Consider the following 17,188-nt stretch of genomic DNA (forward strand, 5'->3'; position numbering starts at 1 on the left):
AAGTGCGCTCAATAAATGTTTTTAAATTCAAATAAATTGAGAATATGCCCTTGTAAATTTCCATAGCAGCCCAGGTTAACACCAGAACCTGGGCTGCTATAGGAATTCACAAGGGCCTATTATCAAGCCCATTATCACTGCTTTAGCAGTTTCCTACCAATAAAAGCAGCGATAATATATCGCCCTTGCTTGATAATATGGCCCTCAGTTCCCCTGAGTTGTTTTCTCGCTTGTGCTTGCCAACGTTAAGTTGGTGAGCGCGAGCAAGGAAAATCTTACTCCAGACCACCTCCCGGCGACATTTCCCATCGCGGGCAGTCGGGGATGGTCACTACCGCTCACGTTGAGGAACCTTCTGTTCGTGTTGAGGAAGCTACCATTCGAGTGGCAGAAAAAAGCATCGCCCTCTTGCGCTGCATGTGGTGCTTTTCGTGCTGATTTTACTGTGTTGGACAAACACCCGATACTAAGAATAATCGCGAATGGCTCAACGTAACGTACTCTACCGCTTGTGGAACTGCGCATAGTGCGGCAGAGTTTTTTGGTCACTACAATGCCCAAACCGACAAATAAACATAGTGAATGACCTCCGAGATGTATATTGCATTTGTTCTGATTTGTTTCCACAGATCTCTCTAGCTGATAGCAGGCATGGGCTAGCTCAATGTGTGTTCTGCTACTAATCGGTGGTAGGCTCGAAGTATGCACCATCACTGGTTTTGCTTGTTTACCACTCATCTCAAGGTTTGAAACAGAACCTCAATATACTATAGTTCAACAGGAAGTTTGAAATGGTTCAGCATGCCATCCATCCAAGGTCCAGCTGGTCATTTTGGAAAAAACCTTGCGTGATCCACTGAAATTTTCTTCCATTTGTCTCATTTTCATTTTGCAGTTGTTACAATTGCTTCAGATTTTACTTTTGGTTATACATGTTATTTACCAATCATCACAACAGTCCTTTAGTGGAATCTAAGGAGAATGTTGTTGTATCAGGAATGCAGAATTGAAGCTTTGCAATTGGTGGATGGCAACATTTGTAGTGAAGCGTTGAGTTTTAGTTTCAATGGGTGAAAAATGTTCATATTATATTTTCTCTTATAATTTTCGCTCGATGAGAGAGACAACCTCCTCACCCCAGTGGCCGTGGTGGGATTAGATACTGGTGCAGTTCTTTGCATGTAAATTACAACAGTGCTTGACTCAAAGAAGACTGCAGCCTATTATGTACACACACTTTTTTTCCTGATCCTCAACATTAGGGAAAAAAAGCACATTTTGCGTGTGAGTAAAAACACAATGGGGCATATTTACAATAACTGGCGCATACCTGCATATCAGTAGGGATGCGCCAGTTATTGTGCGCCACAGCTCCGCCATTATGGATGCGGCACACCTTGGGACAAAACCGGCACAGATGCGTGACGCATCTGTGCCGTAAAAGTGGCGCATTGCTGGAGTTCCAGCAATGCTCTGGGGGTCCTATCTAGTTAATGCTAAGTCAATTCTTATGCCTGCTTCAGGCAGGTGCAGGGCTTTGATGCAGCATGGGCCTAAAAGTGACGCAACAGCGGCGTAAATGACGCGCAAGGGGCTTTTTAATCTGCCTCAATGAATCTGCATTGGTGCAAACTTGTGCTCAAACAGTAGGCCCGAAGAAGGATTAGCTCCCAGGCAGCGCCAGCACACCCTCATTCACAGAAGAGACACGTTGCAGTCTGCCCGAGCATAACTTCTGCTTATCTATGGAAACGCCGTTCTACAACAACCCTGCCACAGGAAAAGGTGCATTCAAGTGGCAGAAGTGTCTCCTTTCTCCATGCAGACCCTATTCATGAAATGCATAAACAGGGAGTCCAGATTTGCATTGCCATCGTTAAATTGCAGATGAAAATGTCAATGTATGCATTTACCAGCAGTGCACATTAAGGGCAGGAATTTAAATGAATGCATTGGAGCAGAACAGGCCTTCTAAGGCCTGCGCACGTCAACATCGCTACCTTGCGTGGTATTTCTTTGGAGGGCGCGGGGCGTGCTGACATCACCAAGCCCTCATGACCATGCTAATATGGCTCTTGGAAATCTCTGCTAGGCTGCAAACAGACGATCAGGTCACACATGTGACCGCAGCCTATGCATGCCCTGCCTGACATTTCCGTTGGCCACGGGTCACATTAATAATTCACGACCCATGGGCTCAACAACTGCTCGTGCACATTTACTGGGTGCAGCTTGTTTCCAGTGTACTGGCCAGTTTAATGAGCCTAGAACACTATGTTTATTTTTGTTCCAAAAGGCTTGAAAACCAAATATATCCATCGGCCACTACTGCTTTGAGGCATATTGGCGTAATTCATGGGGGGTTATTTACAAGCCCCTTGTGCCACTTTTGCGTCACTTTTTCCATGTTTTTTTTATGTTTGAAAGCTTTATTGAAGAGTAAAAATGATAAGCAACAGTAGACATCAGCAAAAAAAAGAGAGAGTATAAAAACAATGTCTGAAGTAATAATATTGCTATTGTCATAACAGAGAAATTAAAGCATTTTATGGGATTTTAAGATTATAGGGGGGGAAGGGAGGGGCGAAAAGGTAATGCTACAACAGGCTAATATTATAAAGAACAACAGCAATGAAAATCATGAGAATAAACCTTCGACCATACAAAAATATACAATGTATACAAATATTATAAGATAGGAAAATTGCATAAAACATCAAATAAGCAAAAAGGAGAGAGTATAGGTCCTTCAAGGGGTTCTAAAATTCTCTGAGGCCGTATGAATGGGGAGTTTATGAGCTAATTGGTCTATATATGTGGTAATAGGTAACCGATAAAGATCCACATTGCGTTTAGGTTTACAAGAAGAAGCAAAGGCAACATCAAGTCTGTGAAAATGACATAAGGAATTCCACCACTGTTGTATTGAAATTTTTGTAGGAGATTTCCAGTAGGAAGAAATGTGTTGGAAAGCAAGTGCAATCATGAGATCATAGAGACCATGTGAGTGAATTTGAATTTGAATTTAAAAACATTTGTACAGCGCTCGCATACCCAGCGGTTTCATGGCGCTAGTGGCGATCAGTGGATGGCAGCAGCGGAGAGATTTAGGGGTAAGCTTGGGTGAACAAAAAAGTTTTAAGGTTTTTCCGGAACAGGGGGTAGGAGAGTGAGGTGCGCAGAGCAATCGGGAGAGAGTTCCAAAACGTTGGAGCCAGGACAGCGAATCTCGCTCCGCCCGCCCTCTGCTTTTTGAAGCGAGGGATGGTAAGAAGGGCCAAATGGGCCGAGCGGAGTTCTCTGCCTGGGCAGTAAGGTTTGATGAGGGAACAGATGAACTGCTCTGGCCTGATAGGTAAGACAGCCGAGTTTAAACAGGGCACGCTCTCTTATGGGGAGCCAATGCAGAGTTTTGAGTAAGGGGGTGACCCGATGATATCTGGGAAGGCCATGGATCAGGCGGGCCGCCTGATTCTGCACTAGTTGCAGACGATGGATCATGTATGCAGGGTCTCCGTTATAGACTATGTTGCCATAATCTATACGGGACAGTACCATGGCCAATATGATGATTTTTAGAGCTGGGGGGAAAAGAAGCGGGAAACTTTCCGAATCACTCTGAGAGAAAACAAAGATGAAGAAACCACAGAATTGACTTGTGGGAGAACAGTAAGCTGGGGATTGAGAAAGATACCCAGGGTTTTCACTTTGGGAACCGGGAGTGGGGGGGGCACCGAGGGAAGGGGGCCAAAAGGAGGAAGACCAGGGACTGCAGCCACCTCCGGTCAGGACCAGTTCGGTCTTGTCCGGGTTGAGTTTGAGGTGGCTGCAGTTCATCCAGTCTTGGATGAGGGTCATGATGGTTTGAACGTTCCGGGTGGATGAAGGTGAGTGGGACAGGTTGAAGATTAACTGGAGATCATCCGCATAGTTGAACACGGTGACCTCCAGTTGCTGTAACATAAAAATGAGGGGGAAGATTTAAAGGTTAAACAAAAGAGGGGAAAGTGATGAACCCTGGGGGACCCCGCATTCTACTTTGCGAGAGGCCGCCGCAAAACCAGCCAAATGGACTCCCTGTGTTCTCCCCGCGAGAAAGGACTTTAGCCAGCAAAAGGCTAGGCCCTCTACACCCGCCGCCTTGACACGGCTGAGGAGGATGGTATGGTCCACCGTGTCAAAAGCGGCGGATAAGTCAAGGAGAACCAGGGCTTGCGGAAGGTTGATGTCGATTCCTTCACGCAGTTTGTCCATGACTGAAATGACCACTTTTTCGGTAGAATGCAGAGGGCGAAAACCAGCTTGGCAGGGGGAGAGGCAATGATTTGCCTCGATGTGAGTGCTCAGCGTGGAAGTGATGTGAGTTTCGAGAACCTTTGCAAGGTAGGGAAGGAGTGAAATGGGGTGGTAATTAGAAGCAGAGGAGGGATCGGCGTCCAATTTTTTTAAAATTGGGATGACAGTTGCCGATTTGTGTGAAGTGGGGACATGACCATGAGTGAGTGAATCGTTGAGGAGGGTCAAAGGAGGGATGGGGCAGGCTAAGTAGATTTCCCTAAGTATGCTGGCAGGGGCAAAGTCCTGGGGTGAGCCTGATTTGACCCGTTGGAGCAGAGGGCGAAGGGTATCAGTGGTAAGGAGTGGTAAGGAGTGTGTAGGAAGGTCTAAAGGTTCTGAAAGGCTGCCCAGAAAAAGATGAGTGATTGAAAACAGAATAGAAAGAGTGAAAATGCGAGAAAGATAAGACCATACTCTATTCCAAAAAGTGCATACAGCAGGACAGAAAAAGAATAGATGGAGGAGATCAGCATTTAAAAAGTCACAGATCCAGCATTTAGAATCAGAGGAGGAAGAAACACGAGATAGAGAGAGAGGAGAGAGATACAGTCTATGATATAGAAAAAATAAAGATTGAGTGAGAGAAGCAGAGCGAGACATTTTCAAAGATCTAGACCAAAGATTGTCCCAAATAGCAACAGACCAGATACAATCAAAATCTTTTTCCAAAGAAAGCTCCACTTTAGTCTTAGCACGATCTGGGTTAGGAGAGGAAAAGAATTTATATATCAGAGAAGCTCTAGGAAGGGTAGAGAGAACAACAAGGAGAGGGTATTGAGGAACTGGGGAAGCTGAAGAAGGAAAAGAATAATAGCGATCAAGAATTATCTCCATGAGAATAGTAAATTTATATAGGAAAGACTGAGCACAGCGAAATAAAAGCTAAAATTGGGGGAATGAACGAGGTGTGACACCATCAAAGAGATGATTGACTGAAATAATACCTCTTAATCTCCAAGATGTCCAACAAATGGGTCTATTATTAAAAAGAGTTATACCAAATGGGGGTATTAAAAAATGACTCACGCGAGATGACATGCGGAGAGAACGAAGATTTTAATAGAGAATAAGTATGTTTAAACAAAGGAAGGGAAGCATAAGGATTTTTGGAAGAGAATCTCAAAACCTCTTCAAAAGAAAAGGGTAATAATAATGTTTGTTCAATAGTGAGCCAATGAGGAGAAAAAGGGAAAAGAAGTTGCGGAAAGCCAGCCAGAAGCTTGCCGTAGAGAGAAAGATTTATGACAAAGGAGGAAATCTGGAAAGTTAACACCACCATTCGACTTAGGTCTGCGAAGAGCAGCCAGAGAAATTCTAGCTTTTTTATTTTTCCAGAGAAATTTTGAGAGAAAAGAAAAAAGACGTTTGAAATAGAGGGCATGGATATGAACAGGTAACATTGAAAAAATATAAATAAGAATAGGAGCGACCATCATTTTGATGGAATCTAGCTGGCCCCACCAGGAGAGGAAAAGGGGGTTCCAGGAGAAAAATAACTTATCCATCCTGGATAAAATTGCAGACATATATTTAATGAGACGGTTGAGGAAATAGATTTGGAAAACCAAATTCCAAGATATTTGATCTTTGTACTTTTCCAGGCAAAGCCAGTGAAGGAGAACATATGTGGAAGACAAGTGTTAGTTAAAGGGAGAATTTCAGTCTTATCGGAAATGATCTTATAGCCCGAGACAGAATAAAAATCGTCAAATTCGGATAATAAGGGAGGGATAGACAAATCTGGGTTGGAAATAAACAAAAGGATATCATCCGCATATGCAGAGAGCTGTAATTGACCATCATCATAGGGGAAGCCAAAGATAGATTTATTATTCCGAATGGAAGATATAAGTGGTTGAAGAGCGAGAATAAAAAGAAGCAGGGAAAGAGGACCACCCTGACGTACACCTCTTTGAAGAGTGAAGGGTAAAGAAAGTTGGCCATTCACAAGAACTGAGGCTTTAGGTGCGGAATATAACAAAGAGATGAGAGAAATAAATTTGGAACCAAAACCATGCCAGCGTAATGAAGCAAACAAAAAGGACCAATCTACTCTATCAAAGGCTTTCTCTGCATCAACAGAAATAGCGGCTAAGGGAATTGAAAGAGAGGAGGCTTTGTTTAAAAATTAAGAAAGAGCCGGGAGTTATCAGAGGTGAGTCGACCTTTAACAAAACAACACTGTTCTTTTCTAATAAGATGAGGAATAAGGGGATCTAACCGTAGAGCAACTAATTTAGCAAACAGTTTGTAATCTACATTAACTATTGAAATTTGATGATAATTCTTACAATATTTGGGATCACGGCCATCTTTTGAGATTAGGCAAATGGTAGCATCTTGAAAGGAACCTTTAGCTTTACCAGGGGAATAAAAAGATTGAAAAAGTGACAGGAGTTTGGGCAGTAAGAGGTCAGTGAAGTGTAAATAAAATTCGACATGAAAATCGTCAGGTCCAGGTGTTTTACCTTTAGTAAGAGAAGAAAGAGCTGTAGAAAGTTCTTGTAAAGAGAGGTCAAGTTCAAGAGCTGGAAAATTGAGATGGGAAGTAGCTGGTTTGGGTAATTTTTCAAAGTAAGAATGAATAAGAGAAGAGGAAGGAGGAGATTCTGGAGTATAGAGCCGTTGGTAAAACAATTGAAATTGATCTAATATGTCTTTATCCTTATGAAGAAGGATATCTTCAGAAGAGTAAATGGAATCAATAAAAGTTCATTCTTTACGCGATTTGAGATAGTTAGCTAAGAGCTTACCAGATTTATTGTGACCACCGTAATAACGTGCACTACTGCGAAGAAGAATGGAGGATGCATTATCAGTAGTAAGTTTATTAAAGTAAATTTTCTGAAGAAACTATCTCTTTTTACTGGAAACAAAATCAATAATGAAACCCCCTGCAGCAGCTTTAAAAGTGTCCCATAGGATAGAAGAAGGAGTGGTAGGATCAGAATTAATTTGAAAGAACTCATTAGTAAAGGAGCGAAATGAGGAAGAGAAGTAAGGGTCAGAAAGGAGGGCACAATTGAAACGCCAACGAGGTGATTTGGTATGAGGTGGATGTAAATCTAGGTCTGTTAAAATGGGAGCATGATCGGAAATAACAATAGGTACAATGGAGGAAGACAGTAAGGGCTCCATTACGATGTCGGGCGGATCGCCACCGCCATGGTGGCGGTAGCGATCCGCCGAACAGAAATGCTCGCCCGCCACCCTTTTCCCCCCTGCCACATTACAATGGCGGGGGGACCGCAACATATGGAAACACCGGCCTCCACTTTTCCGCCCCGGTCGCATTGATTAATATGGGGGCGGTGTCTATGAGACACCGCCAGCCATATTACAATGGCACAAGTGCAATGCCTTTAAGCGGCGGCAATGCCGCCACAGAAAGGCAGACAGTGTTCACTCTGGGGGCCCCCTGTGGGCCCCCGGAATGAAGGCCAGAGGGGATGGCACACGGGGGGTACGTGTGGTACCCCCCTGCATTTACATAATCAAAGCAGCAGGCACCACGCGGTGCCTGCCGCATTGATTATTGTAAATGATGCACAGCATTTTTAGTATTGTGGCGGGCGGAGCACAGAGCTCCGCCCGCCACAATACTATTAATACAGGATGTGCCCGCCACTGTGGCGGGCGCATCCTAATGGTGCGTGCGGGACCCCTGCCCTTAGGGCGGGCGGTCCCGATTTCCGACAGGATGGCGGGCGGGCAAAGCCCGCCCGCCATCCTAATGGGGCCCTAAGTTTTGAAATAAGGAAGAAGAAAGAAAAATATAATCCAGTCGAGAAAAAGAGGCATGAGGAGGAGAACAAAAAGAGTAGTCCAAAGTGTCTGGATGTAAGAGCCTCCAAGAGTCAGTAAGTTGTGATTGTAGGATGGTATCTAAAAATTATTTATGGGATTTGTGAGGGACAAATCGAACTGTGGATTTGCGATCAAGAAATGGGTCCATAATCTCATTACAATCTCCACCTAAGAGGAATTAGTCATCTCTATGTAGAATACATTTGTTCGTAACTAGAGGCCAGAATGTACAGTCAGGTTGGGTGGGGCCGTAAACATTAAAAACATTCGAAAGAATTGAGTCAATGATTAGTTTAGCAAGAATCCATCTACTATCAGTATCTTTGTCTTCTGATAAAACCTTACATTTCAATTTTTTATGAATGAGAATGGCAACTCCGTTCTTATTATTAGAGGGGGAAAATAAAACTGTATCTACCCAATTCCGTTTCAATTTAAGGGATTGTAGAAGGACTATATCAGGGGTATAGGAAGCTAAGTGAGAAAGAACTCTCTGCCGTTTAATAAGATTAACAAAACGTTTCACACTCCAAGAAATAACTCTAAATGATAAAGGAAATTAGGGCAATTATAACAAAGAATGCAAAAGAGAATGTATATATCATATAGTTGAAAAAAGAGAAAAGTAGGAAAAGAAAAGAAGAGTATGTAGCAGTAGTAAAAAGAGGACAGGGTAGAAAAAGGGAGAGCAGAAGAAAGTTTGTTAAGAGGGAGAAAAGGAGAAAAAAGGACAGACAGTGCATATCCAAAAGGATGACTGTAGAAAACATACCTGATGAGGAAATACAAGAGGGAAGTGGGGTAGTGGTGACACGTAACAAGATGAACCGTACGAAGAGCAGGATTTCAACCACACCAGGACTTGAAGACAACAATGATGAGGGAATCACATGAAGTATAGGGTAAACGGCGTGACTCTATGTAAGGGAATAAAGAGAAAACTGTCACCAAAGACATAACGGGAGGAACATGCTATAGGTATAAACAGATCCATATATAGAACAGCACTACGAAAATTTAAGAAACATACAAATATATCAAACAACACCTAGATTATTGCAGTAAAAGACATCAAAAGAACCAACAAGTATTAACGGCATATAACTCAACCAGTAGGAGAAGTGAAGGTATCCATGCCACTATTAGATTGAATATGAATAAAGTTCTTGAGTTGTCCAGGATCCCGAAAAGACCATGTTCGGTTTTGGTGAGTAACCTTGAAGATGCATGGGTGAAACAAACCATATCGAGCTCCACAGGAATGCAGAGGAGGACGTAGAGATAGAAATTCCTTTCTTCATGATGCGGTGGCATTGGAAACGTCTTGAGAGAAGAAAACTCTTTGGCCAAGCCAGGATACTTTCTGTTTAGTTCCATCTGCTGAAAGTACTGTTAGCAAATCTGTAAATTTCAGAAAAAGAAGAATAACTCCAAGGGGTTTCGTCGAGGTGGTAGAACGAGGACCAAGTCTATGAGCTCTTTGAATACTGAGAGAGGTGGTAGACAGCATTTCCAAAAGCTTCGGAAGAAAGGATGTAAAGAAAGTGACAGAGTCATCCCCCTCTAGGGATTCCGGAAGGCCGTAAATACGGAGGTTATTTCTTGTATTTCTATTTTCTGATTCCTCAGTATGTTTTTGCAGGGAGAGGACAGACTTTTCTAGAGAGGATATGCGCGGTGAATTCGTGTGTACCTCCAAAACCTGTTGCTCCACAGAAGTAATCCGGGTATCCATAGTCGACCATTTTTCTTTCAAAAGCAGCATGTCTTTGTTAGTGTCCTCTATAAATGGACGCAATGCCCATATCTCCTTCAACATTAGTTCCATGGAGATAAGAGAGGCAGGTTTGTCAGGAGAAGGAGGATCATGCTTCAGGCGTTTGGATGAAATATTAGGAGGAGAAGAGTTGCTAAAAGTGGCTTGGGAAGCTGAAGAACGGTTAGGAGCAGCACCAGCCATTGAGGATGCACTAGTAGGAGGATGAGGAGCTAAAGAGGAGTATGCTTGGACCACTGCAGAAGGTGTAAAAAAGAATTTTGGTTTACGCAGTCGAACCATAGAAAACAAAATATCTCCAATATAGTGATATGTAGCAGATTAGTGTAAGAGTAGCTCAAAAGTTGAAGAGAAATGTAGCTGGATGGCAAACTGTAAATAGAGTATAACAATCTGCCAAAACAGAAATGTCAAAGTCAAATAAGCGCCATGTTATAGAAGGGCAGACATTCTCAGTTGAAAATCAATATGCCTAGGAGAACTTCAGAAGCACAGCATCTCCAAGTGACGCAGACCTGACAAGTCAATAAACCAGAGCATATGCCAAGAAAAAGGGCTGTCAAAAAAGGTAGCAGAGAAAATACAATTAACACAATTATGATGCAGCATTCATATTGAGCTTCAAATTAACCTCTCTACATAAATTCTCCAAATAAACTTCCAGTAGGTGGCATCTTATATAGAAGTATTCACATTAGGTGTCATGGAAAAATAAGCGTGCATCAAACAAATGATAGGCAGTCCCATAAATCACCGCTACAGAGTATAACAGATGCCGTGATGTGAGGAGGTCAAAAGCGGCATGTAGAGGGCGTTAGCTGAAGTCAGACAAAAACGAGAGCGTACATACTCTCGAGCCGGCGCCTGAAGTGACGCAAACGCTACAGGCGGCATCAAAGGTGATTAAGGCTTCAAAAGAGAATGGTGCACAAGTGACAGGCCATCCACAAATCACCGCTACAGCGCACAACAAATGCAGGGGGCAAGGAGGTCAGAAGCGGCATGTAGAGGGCGTCAGCACAACCATCCCAAAATGAGAGGAACACTTGCGTCGGAAATGGCGACGGCCGCTCGGAGCTAAGTGATCCACTGCAGAGAAACCAAGCAAGCGGGCACCTTCGAATGACAAAAATTGCTCACCAAAGACTCCTCACATTCTGATGGACATTAGAGATGAAAGATGATAATTAAAATGCCGGAAAGTGCAATTAAATGTTCGAAGGCATCCCGGTATGACGGAGGAATCCCTCTAGGCACCATCTCGATCAGCGCCTTAGCCACGCCTCCACTTTTCCCACATAAAAAGTGATGCAATAGGGGCGCAAGGGGCTTTTAAATCTGCCCCATAGTTTTTCTGAGTTGGTAAAGAATACTGCCCTGAAAGCAGCAGACCAGAATATGATGAAAAGAATAGAAGCTGCATCCTATGTATCTGGCATTCAATACCATGGGGCATTTGTTATCAGCAAACACTTTTATCTTCTCATTAACGTTGCAGCATCTTTGGTGGACCCAATACTATTGGGATGATTTTGATGTCAGTGGGACTGCCACTGAGGCGGTCCCACCGACAGACAGCGCTTCGCTCGGACCGCCGCATTCTGACACAGGTGGTCGGATGTTTGATCTGAATTGCGGTAGTGTTGAGGCAGGAACCGCTGTCACTGCTGTCGGGATTACGGTATCCTTTTCTGTCATCCGTTTAATGGCAGTTCAATCGCCATGAAAATGTTGTCAGAAAGGGACTTTGTGGGACCTAAACAGTCCTCCATCCCTTGTGGGCCACTGCAAAGGAGGGAGAGAGACCTTTCTGCACAAAAACAATCACCAGAGACTTTTTCCTTTTTCTATGTGTGCTGCAAATTGCAGCACACATAGAAAAAAGAAAAACAAGGAGAAATAAAGGAACTTCTCCTTTTTGAGCCATCCTTACACCTTCCTGGGGAGGCGTGAGTTTTAATCTCTACCTCAGAGTTACGATTCCTTGTAAATCTGGGGTAGTGCCAAACCATGGGTGTTGCTGAGAACGCAACTGGGTTCAGAAATCTGCATTATAGGGAACATTATTTACAAGACTGCATTAAGCCACACCAAGTGGCTTACTGCTGCCTGGTAAATATGGAGCAGGCCCCTGCTCCAACGGAGCGTCGCAAAAAGAGTCCCTCCGGTGGCGCAGTCTCATTGTTAATGAGGCTCTAAGGGGCATATTAACAAGGTACAGGGAAAATTAACGCTAAGGGCGCTTAGCATAAAAAATGTTAACGCCCACTATAGCTGGATGTTAGACTCGGCGGTCTCTAGTTGGCAGAGGTATACACTTATGACAAATAGGGACTCACCTCCTCTAATCAGGGCAAGGGGATCACACACTTAGATAACCCCTGCTTACCCCCTCGGTAGCTTGGCAAAGCAGATAGGCTTATCTCAGAGGCAGTGCGTTAAGCATTTACGACCATATACAGTAATAAAGTGAGGACACTACAAATGGATACGACACAGTAGTATTATAAAAATATGAATGTTTATATAAGGCTTAGCACAAGACCAAATACGACAAAAATATACCACAATCTTAATAAATACTCTTGGAAGAAAAAATAATAGTTCAAGCGTAGTTTCTTCTTAGCGCAAAAAGTCTTAGCAACAAAAGTAACTCTTCTTCTTTAGATCACAGTTCTTGGCAACAATGTAACCCACACGGGAGTCACACGACGTCGAGGGAAAGTTAATCCAAAGGTTCGGCGTCGACCGCGAGGAGCGCTATGTCGAGCCCGGAGTCACATGGACCCCCAACAACACAGTACCTTAGGAAAGTGAATCACACGATGATCAGTGGCGTCGAGCAATCCGGCGTTGCGTCTTTGGTGTCGATCAGGCCTCAGTAGTCGTCGATGTTGATGATGATGTTGCAAGAGTGAGCAGCGTTCACGGCGTCGAGAGGGCTCGAAGTCGATGCGATTAGCGGCGGTGCAGACACGGGGTCACTTGGAGCTGGAGCGGAACTGACTGCTCACTGGCGTCGCTACTGGCGTCGATCGGGCCCGGCGGCCGGCGTCGAGGAAGCGGGACACTGGAGTTGTTACTCACGATGACGAGCTAGATTCGGCGACGTCCGTCGGCGTCGAGATTGCTGGATTCTTTCAGAGGTGCTGGACTTTCAGGTTCCAGCAACAAGCACTTTTAGCAAACGGTGAAGTCCTTTAGCCCTGTGACTTCAACAGGAGGCTGGCACTCTTCCAGCCCTAGGAGATTTCCTTGGCAAAGTTCGAGAGTACACACTCAGTTTCTCTCTCCTGGTTCCTTGGCAAAAATAAAGAAGCACTGCAGGATTCTCCCCAGCAAACAGCACACTGGCAGAAGGGGTAGGCAAGTCCTTGGATCAGCAGGCTTCTTGTCCTTGGTTCAGGGTTCCTTGTCAGAATTGAGCTAAAGTCTTGGTTCAGGGGTCCTTCTCTTATACCCCTTTTGGCTTTGATCCCTTTGTCCATGCAGGGGAACTCCCCCTCCTTCCGGGTCTGTGGTGGGTGTAACCAGGTGGTGACACCTGGCCGATTCACGGTGCAGGGCTGGGTCCTCAGACGCCCAGCAGGAGGTGGAGCCAGTATTGTCACTGGCAGGAGCAGAGCTATCCATCGCTCAGCAGGAGGTGGAGCCAGCATTGTATCGGGCAGGGCCGGCTATCAAGAGCTACTCTTCCCCTACTCTCAAGGTAAATGCACCACTCACCCCACACTGACTCATTCAGAACTCTGGAGCCACCCAGCCCCTGTCACACACACACCAAACCAGCAGAAACCAGAAATAGTTAGACAAGAAAATAGTCACTTTCTAAAAGTGCTATTTTCAAACCCAGAGTCCAAAAACCATCCACCCAAACGGATGCGTTATCAAACTCCGAGTTCAGGGATACCAAACTCGACATTGCACCATGCTCCCCGAGCCAGCTAGGATCATACCATTAATAATCCCGGCGGCCCATTCTAACTAACGGAGAGCAGGCGACCTTACGATAGTGAAGTACGAAAATGGCGGTAGTTCACTATTAGGACATGCCAACCTCGTCAGGCTTGTCCTACCTAATACTTACAATGTACCCTGCCCTCGGGCCTACCATAGGGGTGACTAATGTGAAGTTAAGGGAAGGTTCGGAGGACTGGCAAGTAGGCCTACTTGCGCAGCCCGCCTGACAATACGAGACTGCACGTAGGTCTCGCAATGACAGACCTGTAGACATACTTTTACTAGGCCGCTCGTGTGGGTGGCACAACACGTGCTGCAAGCCCACTAGCGGCATTTGTATTTACAAGCCCTGGCACTCCGTGTGCACTAGACTACGGACTGACAGTAAACCAAATAAGCCAAACATGGAATTCAATCACTACAGTAATTTAACATAGGGAGCACTTGCACCGCAGCACTGATCAGCAGTGGCACAGTGCCCAGAGCGATATACCAGCAAAAACATCGTAACCAGAGAAGGCAAACAGAAAAAATGGAGGAGAGACTCAAGCCAATGTTGTCAGGTCTAACACGTGTCCCCTCCAGCTGAAATGTGGGGAGAACAACCCTTACTAGGGAGTCCTCATCACTAAGGCGGAAAAATCTGGACAGACCATCAGCATTGGCGTGATCTGTACCAGGGCGGTGTTCCACCGTAAAGTACATCCCCTGTAGGGAAATGGACCACCTCAACAGTTTTGGATTCTCACCCCTCATCTGCATCAACCATCTGAGGGGCCTGTGGTCTGTCTGAACCCGGAAGTGAGTCCTAAATAGGTAGGGTCTTAGCTACTTCAGTGCCCAGACCAGAGCAAATGCTTCTCGCTCTATCGCACTCCACTTCTGTTCCCTGGGAAGTAACCTCCTACTGATGAAGGCTACGGGTAAGTCTCGGCCCTCTTCATTCACCTGAGCAAGAACAGCCCCCACGCCATGCTCTGAAGCGTCCGTCTGGGCAACAAATTCTTTAGAAAAGTCAGGTGCCTGGAGTATGGGTGCCGTACACAATGCGGTTTTCAGGGTGTCGAAGGCCATTTGACAGGCGTCAGTCCAAATCACATTTCGCGGCTGTTCCTGGAAGTCAGCGACGTCAAAGGGTGCACAATGTTACTGTAATCCTTGACGAACCTCCTGTGGTAACCCGTGAGACCTAAGAAGGCTCTCACCTGTGTTTGGGTTTTGGGCGGTGCCCAAGCCAGTATGGTATTGATCTTGGTTGCAGGGGGGCCACCTTGCCGCTCCCTACTTGGTGCCCCAAGTACACCACGGAACCCTGCCCAATCTCGCACTTACTGGCTTTGATTGTGAGGCCTGCTCTGCGCAGGGCCAACAACACTTCCTGGAGGTGGCGTTAGTGTTCCTCCCAACTGGCGCTGAACACTGCGATGTCGTCCAGGTAGGCAGGACTGAAATCCTCCAGTCCAGCCAAGACCTGGTTGACCAACCTCTGGAAGGTGGCAGGGGCATTCTTCATCCCAAAGGGCATAACCCGGAACTGGTAGAGCACATCTGGTGTGGAGAATGCGGACCTCTCCTTTGCCCCATCAGTCAAGGCGATCTGCCAGTACCCAGACGTCAGATCAAACGTACTAAGGTACCAGGCAGCTTAACCGATCTATGAGCTCGTCAGCTCTGGGGATGGGGTGCGCGTCAGTCTTCGCGACTGAATTGAGTCCTCGGTAATCAAAGCAGAACGTGCGCGTCAGTCTTCGCGACTGAATTGAGTCCTCGGTAATCAAAGCAGAACCGTAGTTCGGGTGAAGCACCAAGCACTGCAGCCTTCGGGACCAAGACCACTGGGCTGGCCCAAGAACTGCTAGAGGACTCAACCACCCCTAAGGCAAACATTTTGGAGACCTCCTCCTTAATGTATGCTCTGACCTGGTCAGTCACCGTGTAAGCCTTGTGATTCACAGGAGGGCTGTCCCCGGTGTCGACGTCATGGACACATCAGTGAGTGACACCAGGAATCAAGGAGAACAGATCAGGGAATTGTCCCAACAATTGGCGACAATCCTGCTGCTGTTCAAGGGTCAGTGTGTCAGAGAGGACCACACCATCCACTGACCCGTCTTGCTCCTTCGCGTACAGGTGGTCAGGAAGACGCTCGCTCTCCTCTTTCATTCCGGCATCTGTAGCGAGGAGCATGCCCACTTCGGACCTCTCTTAGTTGGGTTTTAACCGGTTGACATGCAGGACCCTCAAGGGGTTCCTGGGAGATTTCAAGTCCACTTAGTAGGTGACATCGTTCTTCTTCTCCACAACCTTAAACGGTCCAGTCCACCTTTCCTTGAGTGCACAAGGTTCCACAGGGGACATGACCCAAACTTCTTGACCAGGCTGAAGTTCGACCAGAGTGGCATTCCGGTCATACCACCGCTTCATCTCTTCCTGGCTGGCCTCCAGATTTGCCTGAGCAAGATCTCAGAAGCGCCGAGTCTGGTTCCTAAAGGCCAGCATGTAACTGTATACATGCTGGGGAGGTTTCCTGGGAGATTGCTCCCAGCCTTCTTTGACCCGACTCAAAGGTCCTCTTACCGGGTGCCCGTACAAAAGCTCAAAGGCGCTGAACCCTAGAGACTACTGCGGTACCTTTCGGTAAGCAAACAGGCGGCATGGCAAGAGGTTAGCAAACAGCAGGGGGACGTCCCATTTACACCTCATTGGTTCTTCAAGACCCATGCTCATGCCTTTAAGGGTACTGTTGAATCTCTCAACCAGCCCATTACCTTGAGGGTGGTAAGGAGTGGTGAATTTGTAGGTTACCCCACACTCCGTCCACAGAGACTTCATATATTTGGAAATGAAGTTGGTGCCCCGGTCTGACACCACCTCTCTGGGGAACCCCATGCGGGAGAAAACACCTATCAGCGCCCGTCCCACCACGGGGGCCTTCACTGTTCGCAGAGGCATGGCTTCCGGGTACCGTGTGGCATGGTCCACCAAGACCGGGATAAACCTGTTTCCCAGGGCTGTCTTGGGGTCCAGGGGCCTAACAATGTCAATCCCCACCCGGTCAAAGGGGTACTGAAAACTGGAAAAGGTTGGAGGGGAGCCTTCTGCTTCCTTCCGCTTTTCCCACTTGCCTGGCAAGTTTGACAGGTTTTACAACGGATGTCTACTTCCCTTCTCATTTGAGGCCAATAAAAATGGGTGAAAAGCCTGTCATAAGTCTTGTCCTGCCCCAGATGTCCAGCTAATGGTAGGTCATGAGCCAAACCCAGTAGGAAGGCTCTGAAGCGCTGGGGTACCACCAGCACACGGGCT

This window comes from Lissotriton vulgaris, chromosome 2_2 (genome assembly GCF_964263255.1).
Source record: "Lissotriton vulgaris chromosome 2_2, aLisVul1.2, whole genome shotgun sequence".
NCBI lineage: Eukaryota > Metazoa > Chordata > Amphibia > Caudata > Salamandridae > Lissotriton > Lissotriton vulgaris.